Genomic DNA, 14,604 nt, shown 5'->3' on the forward strand with positions numbered 1-14,604 from the left:
ATTATCTCATTTATCTTTTATAACATCCCAGTGGAAATATATATGATTAACTCTCTATTGCCATTGGACTACATTTTTGTAAATTCTCTTTCCTGGGAATGAATGAGGCCACATCATTACAGAAGCAGATGCTGGCTGGAAGTCACCTACAACTTGCTACTGAATGCAAGTTAATTATAATAGCTCAATATTCCGATTTTTCTTTGGGAAGCCATTTTGCCTCTCTCCACCTCAGTTTATAGGAAAACAAAGGAGCCTAGTTAATCACAATAGTTATGAAATCAGCCCATAACCTTTGAAAAGAAAAAACCCTCATGCACTGTCGAAAAACGTCATGCAGAGTTAATTATTACATATGGAGTTTGCTAGTTACAGCTGAATATTGATGTAACATTTCAATAGAAAAAAGGTTATATAATGAACTTTCTCTGCCACCCACTTTTAAGTGGGAAAAACTCTACTTAACAGAAAGTGCCTGGTTTTGGTCCTAGCTGAAAGGTAAATTTCTTTGTCAAGTTAGGGAACACTCTGTCCAATCATTATTGAATAATAGTATTTAAATCCCATTTCTACTGTGCCCAAGAGGAAAATTTAGATACAGTTTTTCTCATTAACTTGAAACACTACAAAGTTCATCCATGACTTCTTCTCTATAAATTACTCTCTAGCAAGGTTTGCCAGAAAAAGTAAAAAAAATTATTTTTCCAAGTCATAACTAAGGAGTAGTAGGAGGTCTGTGAGCAGCTTTGTAGAACTCTGGGAGCCATTGTCATCTCTAGGCTTGAGGATATGGGTGCTAAAAATGGGCCACCTGTGTTGTCTTGGGAGGAGGATCATCCTTTCCTTTCCCCATGGTCTGCATGGCTTTCTGGCTTCAATTTGTGTTGAGGCCTTCAGGATATGGGTAAACACCTCATTAAACATACAAAAAAGAGGCTCTCACTGAAACATTGTCAAAAATCTGGGTCAAGAGAAGTCTTTTAACCCTGAAATATTGTCAGGCTTTACAGTCTGAATTTAGGGTAACCCTTTTAAGAATTTAATTTTTGTATTTCTACTCTGCAGAAAGTTCCATAGGATTTACAAATCCCCCTTCTGTTGGAAAGGCCAAGAGAACAGAAATGGTCACCCTGTGAAATTCAGCAGAGGAAGCTCTGCTCCCCCAGGGAAGCTCACAATTGCTCCATAGCCTGATTGAACTCCATGAGGTCCTTTTGTTGATTTCAGCTCAGTTTCATCCATGTCTGATTAATAGAGGTGCCCCACTTCCAATCTCCTGCCAGGGTTCATCCTGTACTTGGTCAGAAAATTCTCCAGTGGTCATACTAGACCTCTTGATAGGCTTTAAATAGATAACTTTATAAGCATTATATTTTCTTTTCAGTAACCTCATAGTCATCTATAAGAATGATTAAGCAAATCTGGCTTCTTTTAGTTCTTTTGATTCAACAGAGCTGTCTCCTGTTTATAAATCCCTTTCCGTAATCAAATCCTTCTGGCCATTCCTTGTAGCCTCTTGACTCCAAACAGCTACCAAAACTGTAAATAAAGGGCTGCTGGATACTTAAACAGTCTCTTTCTGCTGTCAAGAAACATGTGCTTTATACAAACCATGAAAATGGAGAGTAAGAAGTAGGTGAAGTAGAAAGTAAGAGGGATAGATATGTCAGTGCTTGGAACACAGTAGGAATGCTCCAAATATGTAGTGATTGCGACCAAAATTAAAAATGGAATCTTCCACATTGGTCAGGCCTTTTTTTAGTCTCCTGGTGTCAGAAGTGGGGGTTACAATATACTTAGAATGGTGGCAAATGGATCAGAAGTTCTAGTGACAATTTGTCGGCTGGTATGTTTTGGCAGTTTAAGTTTTCACGTGCGGTAAGGATTTTCTACATGTTATTTCTTTAGTTTTCACAGCATCCCTGACAGCCCCAAGAGCTTCTTGGGTGCACACTGTGTACAGGGTATGGCACACATTGCAGTGGGATCATGGGCAAGATATAGGACACAAGTATTATCTACCTGAAAGAGGCACAGTATCATTTAATGGGATGGATTCACATTGTGTATCCTCATACCATTTTATTAGTATAATTATTTTTGAATAATGGAAAAAAGTAGGGGAGGCAGCAAATCATTTGGAAATTATAAGCATTATCACTTGTTTACAGGTCTAAGAATTGTGACAGAGGTAAGCATGCAGTGCTATGCAAACACAGAAAAGGGGAACTTGGTCCAGCCTAAAGATTTAGAGAAGGCTTCCTGGAGGATGAGATAGTCTAAACTAGGTCTTGAAGGATGCACTGGAGTTAGCCACGCTCAGAAAGAGGGTGAGAGCAATATGGACAGGAAATCGAACATGAATAAACACACAAAGGCCTTTGCATGGGGAAATCCTGGTCTTTCAGTTTTACTAAAGAGTGGGAAGTGAGGTTGGAGACCAGTCATAGAAGGCCTTAATCTATTCGTTTACTTACTCACTCATTATTCAACAAATACTTGCTGAGTTTCTGCAAGGTGGCAGGCAGTGTTCTAGGCATTCTGGCTACAGAAATGAACAAGATAGACAAGGCCTGGTTCACAGGGAACTTACATTCTGGTGTTGGGAGGGGCTTATAGATTTCACCCCAAGTGACTAGGTCTTTATGCAACAGAATAGGCATCAGAGAACCACTGAAGGGTTTTAAACAGCGAAATGACATGGTCAGATCTGTGTTTTAGACAGATTGCTTTAGTCTCGATAGATATAAGTGTGACTCTAATACTTGGTGACTGTAATCAGAGTAGTTAAGCCAATGCTGCCAGGAAAATTTTTGATGATTTTCCTATTTGAGAACAAAGGACATTTGGGTTTATATAAGAAAGAATTTATTGATGCTAAAACACTGAAATATGGAAGGGCTTATCATTCAACCTCAAGAATTGTTCAAGAAGAGAATGTCTATATTTTCTCTACGAAAAAACAATGAACGAAATGTCTTGAATGGATCAATTGTTCTCTTAAGTTAAGCAACAAGGTTGAAAGGTTTAACAGATGCCCTTTTGGAGTTTCTTATGGCTTTATTACTTTATGATTTATGAAGTGAAAATAACTACAATATAAACTGTGTACTTAAGACTGGGAGTAAGGATGTGATCAAAGTTCTGGGAGCCTGGTCAGGGTAGGTGGTTTAATTTTTTTTCTTCCAATTTTACTGAGAAGTGATTTATAGAGAACTTATCACAGAGTATCTGGAACATGGAAGACCTTGATATATTATATGATTTTTAGTTATCTCCTCTTCCTCCCTATCCTTTCCCCCTTCTTCAATCCCACTGTTTTCATTTGTCCTAGAGGGTTGAGATTCCTTTTACCATATTATTGTGTATGTTTTAGTTGAGTGAGTTTATTAGAAATGCCTACTAAATGGGCTTCATTTTTATTCACTGTGGATGATTATAGCATTGTTCCCAATAATGCAAGCTTGCCTTCCCTATAAGAGAATTATGTATCCTCACCTGTTTCCAGGTAAACTTGCCATGGCTCCTTGAGGAGGACTATATTTCCCTATCCTATTGTCAGTCTTGACTGTGTGACTTGCTTTGGCTAATGAAATATGAGCATAAGCTTTATGTGGATTTGCCAACTCTCTTATTCATTGTAAGGTCCCAGATAGGACCCAAGATGAAGGAGCAGCCCCTAAAATGAAAACAGAGAGCTGGTGTCAACCCATGGCAGATAAAAAATTTCTAAGTAAGAAATACCGTTTGTTATTGGAAGTTACTAAGATTTGGAGATTATTTGTTACTGCAACATGAGGTAGCAAAAGCTGCCTGATACATATAATCAATAGATGTTAAATTCAATTACAATGAAATATAGTGGCAATGAAAATATCTTTACTTTTAGATTTCCAAAGCTTGCACTAAACAATGTTTATGCAATGAAAGTTCAGTTTCTTACAACGTCAAAATTAGACCATTCCTTGGTATTCACTTGCTGAACCTTGAACCATGGTCCTTATTGGCACAAAAAAGCCTGCCCTACTAAAGGATTTGAGGATGTTAACTGGTACTGTGTTTTAATAAAAAAATGAACACTGAATTCTGTTGGAATGTGAGCTAGTGGTCCACAGTAGTAATCTGAATTTCCCGTCATGTTTAGAAATGAAATAGGGGTTGCAAAATGTTGTCCCAGCTCCTTATGTAACCCAAGACCCAGACATTCACTTGAATTAATGGTCTTCTGGCTTCTAAATTTTTTGACTTATGAATGTGTCTGTTTTTTGAAGCTGAAGATGTTTGACTACGTTTTATTTTGTTTCTTTGTTTTAGCTAACTGAACCCCCTACTTTCATAGTGTGGCACTATTAGGACACTCTGGTGGGACTTTCTGTCTGCTTCTTCCTGTGCTGGCTTTCTGAAAGGGCCACTTCCTCACTTCGATCAGCTTCTCCTGTTTTCTCTTCTACCTGATGGTGCTTTAAACCCACTTGGTTTCTTTTTATTATCTTCTGAGCTATCTATGCTGAACATATATTAGAGATCCTTTAATGAGGGCAAATGTATACGAAGGTAAAACCTTCTCTTTTTATCCTATTAAAAATTGTGAATGAATATTGAACTATCTCAATGAATGAGTGATATGATTGTCCTCAGGGATTTGAGCGGTGTAACAGAATTGGCTGCCAGAGTAAAGAATACGTTTGTGAGGATAGGAACCCTATCCTTACCTTCATCCTAATTCAGTGTATCCAAGGGGACCCTATCATAGGCTACAAACCTTGCAGTCTACTCACTATTATTAGTTATAAGAGACAGAACTTGACCTCAAGCTATATATATATGTATATATGTGTGTGTATATACACATACACACATACATATCAAACATATACGTACATATACATTATACAATATATAAAATGACTGCTTGCTATCTATATATTGTGGGAGAAAAACTTTTCCTTTACCAACTTATGTTCAAGTAGTGGGGCCTGTGAATTAATTGACAACAAATACAATATGAGAAAAGTTTATTTCACACGCATGTGGGGACACTCAATAAGAGTTGGCATGCTGAACAGCCAGTGCTAAGGGTTTATATACCAGCTTAACAAAAAAGGGGTTGTAGGGCTTCAATGGGAAGTTATGGAAGGCTCTATTGGGCTTATTCATCCCAATGCTAAAAGACAGTCTCCTTCCAGGTGGCACTCCCATCCCCCATCCCCCTGGGGCAGGGGAAAGGAATTTGTGGCAGCTGAATTCATACCTCCTGGTGCTAAGGGTAAGTAATCTCCGAACAGGAAACTCCCTTAGGGTTAATGGCAGCTGTATTTTCAGGAGGCTCTGCCTAAGTTTAGATAAGGCTTCTTTCTGTGGCTGCTGTTTGTTCAGATGTTTTCAGTTTAAAGTAATCTTCATGCCACTCTGTTGGTCCCTTCTCTCTCTCTCTCTCTCTCTCTCTCTCACACACACACACACACACACACACACACACACACCCCTATTTAAAATCTATTTAAAACATCTATTTAAAAGCAGAGGTAGAATAACCTGAAGGCACAGGGACTGAAAAGAGGTCATCAGGGTTTACCCTATCTTCCTTTCCATCTTTCTGTCAGGCTCCCTCCATGTGGGAGGATTAGTGGCTGACCATGATCAGCCCCAAGCTCATATCCTCCCAGCTAGGCAGCTCCAGCAAAGATAGCACCTTCCCATCATTGCTCTGGCAGCAATGATCCAGAGAGGATGCCACTTTACCTAATTGATTTCATGTGACCATCTTTGACTCAACTATGGTCAAATGGAAGGGGTCTTCTGGGGTGCATGCTGTCTTATAGGTATGAGACCACGTGGAATGGGTATTCCACAGAGTTCTGTTTTGAGAAGAGAGGGGACTCCAGGCAGGAAAAAACACAGGTTCTCCCTCTACTATTCTGCCTGTCTCCTTTGCCCTTGAATCTTTAACTCTATTTTAAGGAACTCTAGTAAAATACTAAATGTTTCTAAGGGAAATGGCATAAAATCAGTGAGATGGAATAACAACTGAAATCATGTTGAATGATTTGTTTTCCCCAAACCTAGTGATTCTTGTGTAAGTCTGAATCTTCTCTCTTGAGTTTTGTGCTGAGCTTTTGATTTTGATTTGATGCTGAGACACACAATAAGCCACTTCACCTTTCTACCTGATAATTACACACCCTTAAATTAAGACAATGATAACTTCACAGAGGTGTATGAGGTCTAATTAATTAAGGCCTGTAAAGTTCTTAAAGATCCTTGAATCGAAAGCACTTTACAAAAGTACAAAATAGTAATATTATGGGTGAAGCTCATGACAATAAGCTTCAGATTTTTTGGTTGTATTGAAATAGGTATCAAGTATCATTTGAAATATACAGGCTGGAACTAGAGAACCCATTTAGTATACAGAGAACATGTTATATCATGGTATATGAGTCTGTTCTCACACTGCTGTAAAGAATACCACCTGAGACGGGGTAATTTGTGAAGAAAACAGGTTTAATTGACTCACAGTTCTGCATGGTGGGGAGGCCTCAGGAAACTTACATTCATGGTAGAAGGTGAAGAGGAGGCAAGGCATATCTTTTTTTGTTTTTTAACTGAGAAAAATCATGGTTTAACTAAAGCACTGAAAACAGCCCATATGAGACTCAACAAATTGCTGTTGGTTAGTGTGACTAAACTGGTAGATAGAAAAATTCTATAGACATAGTGTGTTTGGATTTTAGCAAGGCACTGGTCAAAGCATGTGAGAAAGAAAGAATGAAGGATACCAATGAAACAGTAGTAGAGAATGGATGGGTTCAAAAGTGGTAGGTGGACTATATCCATACTGTTGACCGGTGGATTGATACAAATCCAAACCACTAACATTGCTTTGTGGTCACATCCCATACATACTTCCACATTGTTCCAATTAGCAGAGTACTAATCTTAGATGTATAAGTTGGAATTGCATTATGAATCTTATAAGATTACAACATTCATAATTCAAGATTCATAATGCATTCATAAGATTACAAGATGAATAATGCAAATCCAACTTAAAGGTAGAGATTATTCTGTTCTTTTTTTTTTTTAATACTTTAAGTTCTGGGATACATGTGCAGAACATGCAGGTTTGTTACTTAGGTATACACGTGCCATGATGGTTTGCTGTAACCATCAACCTGTCATCTACATTAGGTATTTCTCCTAATGCTATCCCTCCACCAGCCTCCCCACCCCCTGACAGGCCCCGGTGTGTGATGTTCCCCTCCCTGTGTCCATGTGTTCTCATTGTTCAACTCCCATTTATGAGTGAGAATATGCGGTGTTTGCTTTTCTGTTCCTGTGTTAGTTTGCTGAGTATGATGGTTTCCAGCTTCATCCACGTCCCTGCAAAGGACATGAACTCATTGGCAAGGTACATCTTATATGGTGACAGCAGTGAGAGAGCGAGTGAGCATGAGGAAGTACCACACTTTTAAACCATCAAAATCTCGTGAGAACTCCCTCACTATCACAAGAACAGCATGGGGGAAGCCGCCTCCATGATCCAATCACCTCCCAGCAGTTCTCTCCCTTGACACGTGGGGATTACAATTCAAAATGAGATTTGGTTGGGGACACAGCCAAACCATATCATTCTGGCCCCAGCCCTTCCCAAATCTCATGTCCTCACATTTCAAAACACAATCATGCCTTCCTAACAGTCCCCCAAAATCTTAACTAATTCCAGCATCACCCAAAAGTCCAAGTCTAAAGTCTCATCTGAGACAATGCAAGTCCCTCCACCTGTGAGCCTGTAAAATAAAAACAAGTTAGTTACTTTCAAGATACAATGAGGGTACAGGCATTGGGTAGATGTTCCCATTCCAAATGGGAGAAATTGGCCAAAACAAAGGGGCTGCAAGGTTCCATACAAGTCCAAAACCCAGCGGGGCAGCCATTAAATCTTAAAGCTCCAAAATGATCTCCTTTGACTCCATGTCTTACATCCAGGGCATGCTGATGCAAGGGGTGGGCTCCCATGGTCTTTGGCAGCTCCACCCCTGTGCCTTTGCAGGGTACAGCTCCCGTAGCTGCTTTCACAGGCTAGTGTTGAGTGCCTGTGGCTTTTCCAGGTGCTCAGTGCAAGCTGTCAGTGGATCTACAATTCTGGGGTCTGGAGGATGGTGACCCTCTCTCACAACTCCACTAGGCAGTACCCCAGTGGGGACTCTGTGTGGGGGCTCCAACCCCACATTTACCCTCTGCATGGCCATAGTAGAGGTTCTCCATGTGGGTTCTGCCCCTGCAGCAGACTTCTGCCTGGACATCCAGATGTTTCCATATATCCTTTGAAATCTAGGCAGAAGTTACTAAGGCTCAACTCTTGTCTTCTGTGCACCTGAAGACCCAACACCACATGGAAGCTGCCAAGGCTTAGGGATTGCACCCTCTGAAGCAACAGCCCAAGGTGTACCTTGGCACCTTTTAGCCAAGGCTGGAGCTGGAGTGGCTGGGACACAGGACCCCAAGTCCTGAGGTTGCACAGAGCATCAGGGCCCTGGACCTGGCCCATGAAACCATTTTTTCTTCCTGGGGCCTCTGGGACTTGTGATGGGAGGGGCTGCCTTGAAGATCTCTGACATGCCCCTGGAGACATTTTGCCCATTGTCTTGGCTGTTAACATTTGGCTCCTCATTAGTTATGAAAATTTCTGCAGCCAGCTTGTATTTCTTCCCAGAAAATGTGTTTTTCTTTCATACCTCATGGTCAGGCTGCAAATTTTCCACTTTTATGCTCTGCTTCCCTTTAAAAATATAAGTTCCAATTTGTATGCTTTCAGGAAAAGCCAGATCACCTCTTGAATGTTTTGCTGCTTAGAAATTTCTTCTGCCAGATTCCCTAAATTATCTCTCCCAAGTTCAAAGTTCCACAGATCTCTAGGGTAGTGGCAAAATGCTGCCAGTCTCTTTGCTAAAGCATGAATAGCATGAATGACCTTTGCTCCAGTTCCCAATAAGTTCCTTATCTTCATCTGAGAAAACCTCAGCCTGGACTTCATTGTCCATATCACTATCAGCATTTTGGTCAAAACCATTCAACAAGTCTCTAGGGAGTTCCAAACCTTCCCACATCTTCCTGTCTTCTTCTGAGTCCTCCATGCTCTTCCAACCTCTGTCTGTTACCCAGTTCCAAAGTCACTTCCACGTTTTCGGGTTATCTTTATAGCAGTGCCCCAAACTCCCAGTACCAATTCTCTATATTAGTCCATTTTCACACTGCTATAAAGATACTACCTGAGACTGGGTAGTTTTTAAACAAAAGAGGTTTAGTTGACTCACAGTTCTGCCTGGCTGGGGAGGCCTCAGGAAACTTACAATCATAGTATCATAGTGGAAGTCAAAGGGGAAGCAGGCACCTTCTTCACAAGGTAGGAGGAGAGAGAGAAGCGAGATCAGATGAGGAAGTGCCACACTTTGAAGCCATCAGCTCTTGTGAGAACTCACTCACTATCACGAGAACAGCATGGGGGAAACCATCCCCTATGATGCAATCACCTTCCACCAGGTCCCTCCCTGGACACCTGGGGATTATAATTCAAAATAAGATTTAAGTGGGGATACAGAGCAAAACCGTATCATATGGTTTGATTTGTACCAGTCTCCAAATAGTCGTGAAGTTCTCTTTGACATGCGGACAACTGAGGTGGGCTATCTAGTTTAACTGAAAATTAACATTGGCAGCTGTTCCTGCTAAAAAGATAATCTGTCTTTCAAATTGAGTAGAGCAATGCTGACCCCTTTCCGGCATCTTTCCCATACTTGTGGACAAATGACTGTTTCCCTCCTGTAAACACTAAACTCAGAGACATGCCGGGCCCTTTGTTCTAGGTCATGTCAAATGGGATCCACAGCTGCCCTCTATACTAACAGCCACTGATAGCAGTCCTTGCCTCTGTTTAACCCTGTTTTCACCATGGTACTCACTGAATGAGATAGATCAACACCGGCCTCTTACTTAGTCTTAATACCATCGAAAATCCTTCTGAAAATCTTTACTCCCAATGTAAAAAATTCTATTCACTCATGTTTGGAGTGCATGAATTCACTTATATTTTTGGATTTTGGGAATTTTGGAAAATACCTTGAATAGTTTCCCTGAAAGCAGACACTGCGATGGAGATTTCCATGCAGGAGGTTTTTTGAGGGGGTGTGAGTGATGAGGGAATCAGCATTAGATAGAGGGAGATGCTGGGCTACAGTGTAGTTGTAACAGTGGCCTCAGTGATGCCATTGGCAGCTCTGCAGTTAGGCTGGCCCCTCAGAGATGTCTCACACTAAGAAAAATGGGACAAACTAAAGGAAGTTGGATCCCTATGTTGACTAGTGATTGCTTGAGGGTTGTCCCCAGGAAAGGGGAGTAGCTTTGGATGGGACTGTTCTTTTCAGTAGAGAGCAAGACTTAAAGAGGCACTCAGCTGCGAGCCATCAGCAGCCAATGCTCCCAGCAGCTAGGAGAACATGTGCCTTGTCCTGTAGAGAGATCTGGGTGGTGCACTGAAGGCCATTACAGTCCCAGAAAATACAGTAATGCCAAGAACCATTTCCCTTACACCTTTTTACCCAGAATAAACTCTGGTGACATTTTGACACATTTGAGTCCTGTCTTTCATCTATGTATATATTTAAAGATTACTCAAGTAATATATGAGTGTAATCTCCTAAGAATTAGAACATTACAAATAAAGTTCCTTGGACTACCTCCTCTATCCTTGTTCCATCCCTGTAGCTCTGGCAGAACCAAAACTAGCATATGGCAAGTGAGGCACTCGCCTCAGGTGCAAAATTTAAGAAAGTACCAAAACATTCAAGAATCAAGATACATGGTATCTGGGGAGGTCATTATGTTAATTGAAATAAGCCAGGCACAGAAAGACAAATATTGCATGCTCTCACTCATATGTGGGAACTAAAAAAAGCGGATCTCATGCAGATAGAGAGTAGATGGGTGGTTACCAGAGGCGGGGGTGGGGGGATGAAAAGAAATTGATTAATGAGTGCAAATACACAGTCTCACAGAAGGAATAAGACCTAGTGTTCAAAAGATCAGTAGGGTGTCTATATACAGTTTACAATAATTTATTGTACATTTCAAAATAGCTAGAAGAGAATGATTTGAATGTTTCTAGCATCAGGAAAGGATGAAGTTTTAAGGTGATGAATATCCCAAGTACACTGATTTGATCTTTACAATTTATATGAATGTATTAAGTTATCACATGTACCCTGAAGGTATGTACATCTACTATGCATCAACAAAAAATAAAAAAGATACATAGTATTTAATATAATACTTTAAAAAATCAAAATTGGTGCAAAAAAGTCCTCAATGAACAAAATATCAAAATGTTAAATACAGGATTAGCAACTGTGCAGTGTCGAGTCACACTGGAGCTTGAAGCAAAATGAAAAATTAGCCATAGTGATAATATCTTTATTTAACATTTGATATTTTGTTATAAATTTTTTCATTAATTTTGATTTTAGAAATAATAATGCATTAACATATTATCTATGTTGATAACTGAATATTTTGGCACCCTGTTAACTTTTGTGCCCAAGTTGAGTGCCTCACTTCTCTCACCCTGGTCCCAACCAGAGATGTTGCTGCTCAGAGCATGTACTTCTGACCATTTCCAAGCTTCTTTGCATAGATGTACACATAGTCATCAGAATCCTGTTGACTTTATTTCTAAGACAGATTTCCCAGTCCTTCTACATCTCTGCATCCCATCACTACCATCTCAGACCAAGTCACCATCTTCTCTCACTGGAGATGTCTGCATTAGCCTCCTAACATTTAAATTGTAATGAAATTCAAATTAATGAGTTTCTGTTATCTAAGTCATTGCCATACTCACACACCCAACATTGTCTAGAACTTCTCCTATGTTATCTTCTAATAGTTTTATAGTTTTGCATTTTGTATCTAGGTCTATGGTCTATTTTCAGTGAACTTTTGTGAATCTTTTTAAAAAGCACTGTTCTCCTAACTTTTTTACTCAACTATGAATTTTTGAGATCTTGTTCTCTCCCCTGACCCCCTGTGGATATATATGTATAGTTTCACACATGTCACCACTCTATTGTTTTCTATCACATGTATATATCACTTTCTACTGACATGGTATATTCAGTGATAGGCATTCGGATTTTTCCCTTTTTTTGATAGTACAAGCAATGCTGCATCCTTGTCTACATCTTCTTGTCCATGTGTACAGGTGTTTCTCTAAGAGAAATGCATGGAAGTGAAACTGCTGCTGGAGAGTGGATGTGCATTTTCAGTTTCAATAGATCCTGGCAGAGTACTGTCCAAAATGACTGAGCCAACTTGCTACCACAAGCAGAGGATGAGAGTGTCTGTTTCCCCACAACCCAGTCAACATTTGATGTTGTATAACTTTGCCAATCTTAAGGTTGAAAAAAATGATTATCTCATAAAAATTATTTTCCCCTAATTATCAGTGAGGATGAACATATTTTTACATGTGTATTGATTTTTAAAATATTTTATCTGCTGTTAAATGATCATTTTCTATCTTTTGGCCGTTTTTTTCTATTGGGATGTTTTTCTTCTTCTGGTGAATTTGAAGGAGTTCTTTATACTGCATATCAATATTTGACTGTTATATTTATTACAAATACTTTCCCCCAGTCTCTTTGTTGTCTTTTAAAGTTGTTTATGGTATGTTTTGCCATACACAAGTTTCTAATTCACCTGTAGGCAAATACGTTGATTTTATTCCCCTTATTGTTTCTGGTTTTTTTTTTTTTTTTTTTTTGAGACAAAGTCTTGCTCTTGTTCTCCAGGCTGGAGTGTGATGGCACGATCTTGGCTCACTGCAACCTCACCTCCCACTTTCTTTCTTTCTTTCTTTTTTTTTTTATTATTATTATACTTTAAGTTTTAGGGTACATGTGCACAATGTGCAGGTTAGTTACATATGTGTACATGTGCCATGTTGGTGTGCTGCACCCATTAACTCGCCATTTAGCATTAGGTATATCTCCTAATGCTATCCCTCCCCCCTCCCCCCACCCCACAACAGTCCCCAGAGTGTGATGTTCCCCTTCCTGTGTCCATGTGTTCTCATTGTTCAATTCCCACCCATGAGTGAGAATATGTGATGTTTGGTTTTTTGTTCTTGCGATAGTTTACTGAGAATGATGATTTCCAATTTCATCCATGTCCCTACAAAGGACATGAACTCATCATCTTTTATGGCTGCATAGTATTCCATGGTGTATATGTGCAACATTTTCTTAATCCAGTCTATCATTGTTGGACATTTGGGTTGGTTCCAAGTCTTTGCTATTGTGAATAGTGCCGCAATAAACATACATGTGCATGTGTCTTTATAGCAGCATGATTTATAGTCCTTTGGGTATATACCCAGTAATGGGATGGCTGGGTCAAATGGTATTTCTAGTTCTAGATCCCTGAGGCAGGGCCACACTGACTTCCACAATGGTTGAACTAGTTTACAGTCCCACCAACAGTGTAAAAGTGTTCCTATTTCTCCACATCCTCTTCAGCACCTGTTGTTTCCTGACTTTTTAATGATTGCCATTCTAACTGGTGTGAGATGGTATCTCACTGTGGTTTTGATTTGCATTTCTCTGATGGCCAGTGATGGTGAGCATTTTTTCATGTGTTTTTTGGCTGCATTAATGTCTTCTTTTGAGAAGTGTCTGTTCATGTCCTTTGCCCACTTTTTGATGGGGTTGTTTGTTTTTTTCTTGTAAATTTGTTGGAGTTCATTGTAGATTCTGGATATTAGCCCTTTGTCAGATGAGTAGGTTGCGAAAATTTTCTCCCATTTTGTAGGTTGCCTGTTCACTCTGATGGTAGTTTCTTTTGCTGTGCAGAAGCTCTTGAGTTTAATTAGATCCCATTTGTCAATTTTGGCTTTTGTTGCCATTGCTTTTGGTGTTTTAGACATGAAGTCCTTGCCCATGCCTATGTCCTGAATGGTAATGCCTAGGTTTTCTTCTAGGGTTTTTATGGTTTTAGGTCTAACATTTAAGTCTTTAATCCATCTTGAATTAATTTTTGTATAAGGTGTAAGGAAGGGATCCAGTTTCAGCTTTCTACATATGGCTAGCCAGTTTTCCCAGCACCATTTATTAAATAGGGAATCCTTTCCTCATTGCTTTTTTTCTCAGGTTTGTCAAAGATCAGATAGTTGTAGATATGCGGCGTTATTTCTGAGGGCTCTGTTCTGTTCCATTGATCTATATCTCTGTTTTGGTACCAGTACCATGCTGTTTTGGTTACTGTAGCCTTTTAGTATAGTTTGAAGTCAGGTAGCATGATGCCTCCAGCTTTGTTCTTTTGGCTTAGGATTGACTTGGCGATGCGGGCTCTTTTTTGGTTCCATATGAACTTTAAAGTAGTTTTTTCCAATTCTGTGAAGAAAGTCATTGGTAGCTTGATGGGGATGGCATTGAATCTATAAATTACCTTGGGCAGTATGGCCATTTTCACAATATTGATTCTTCCTACCCATGAGCATGGAATGTTCTTCCATTTGTTTGTATCCTCTTTTATTTCATTGTGCAGTGGTTT

Source organism: Pongo abelii, chromosome X (assembly GCF_028885655.2).
Source record: "Pongo abelii isolate AG06213 chromosome X, NHGRI_mPonAbe1-v2.0_pri, whole genome shotgun sequence".
In the NCBI taxonomy this organism is placed as follows: domain Eukaryota; kingdom Metazoa; phylum Chordata; class Mammalia; order Primates; family Hominidae; genus Pongo; species Pongo abelii.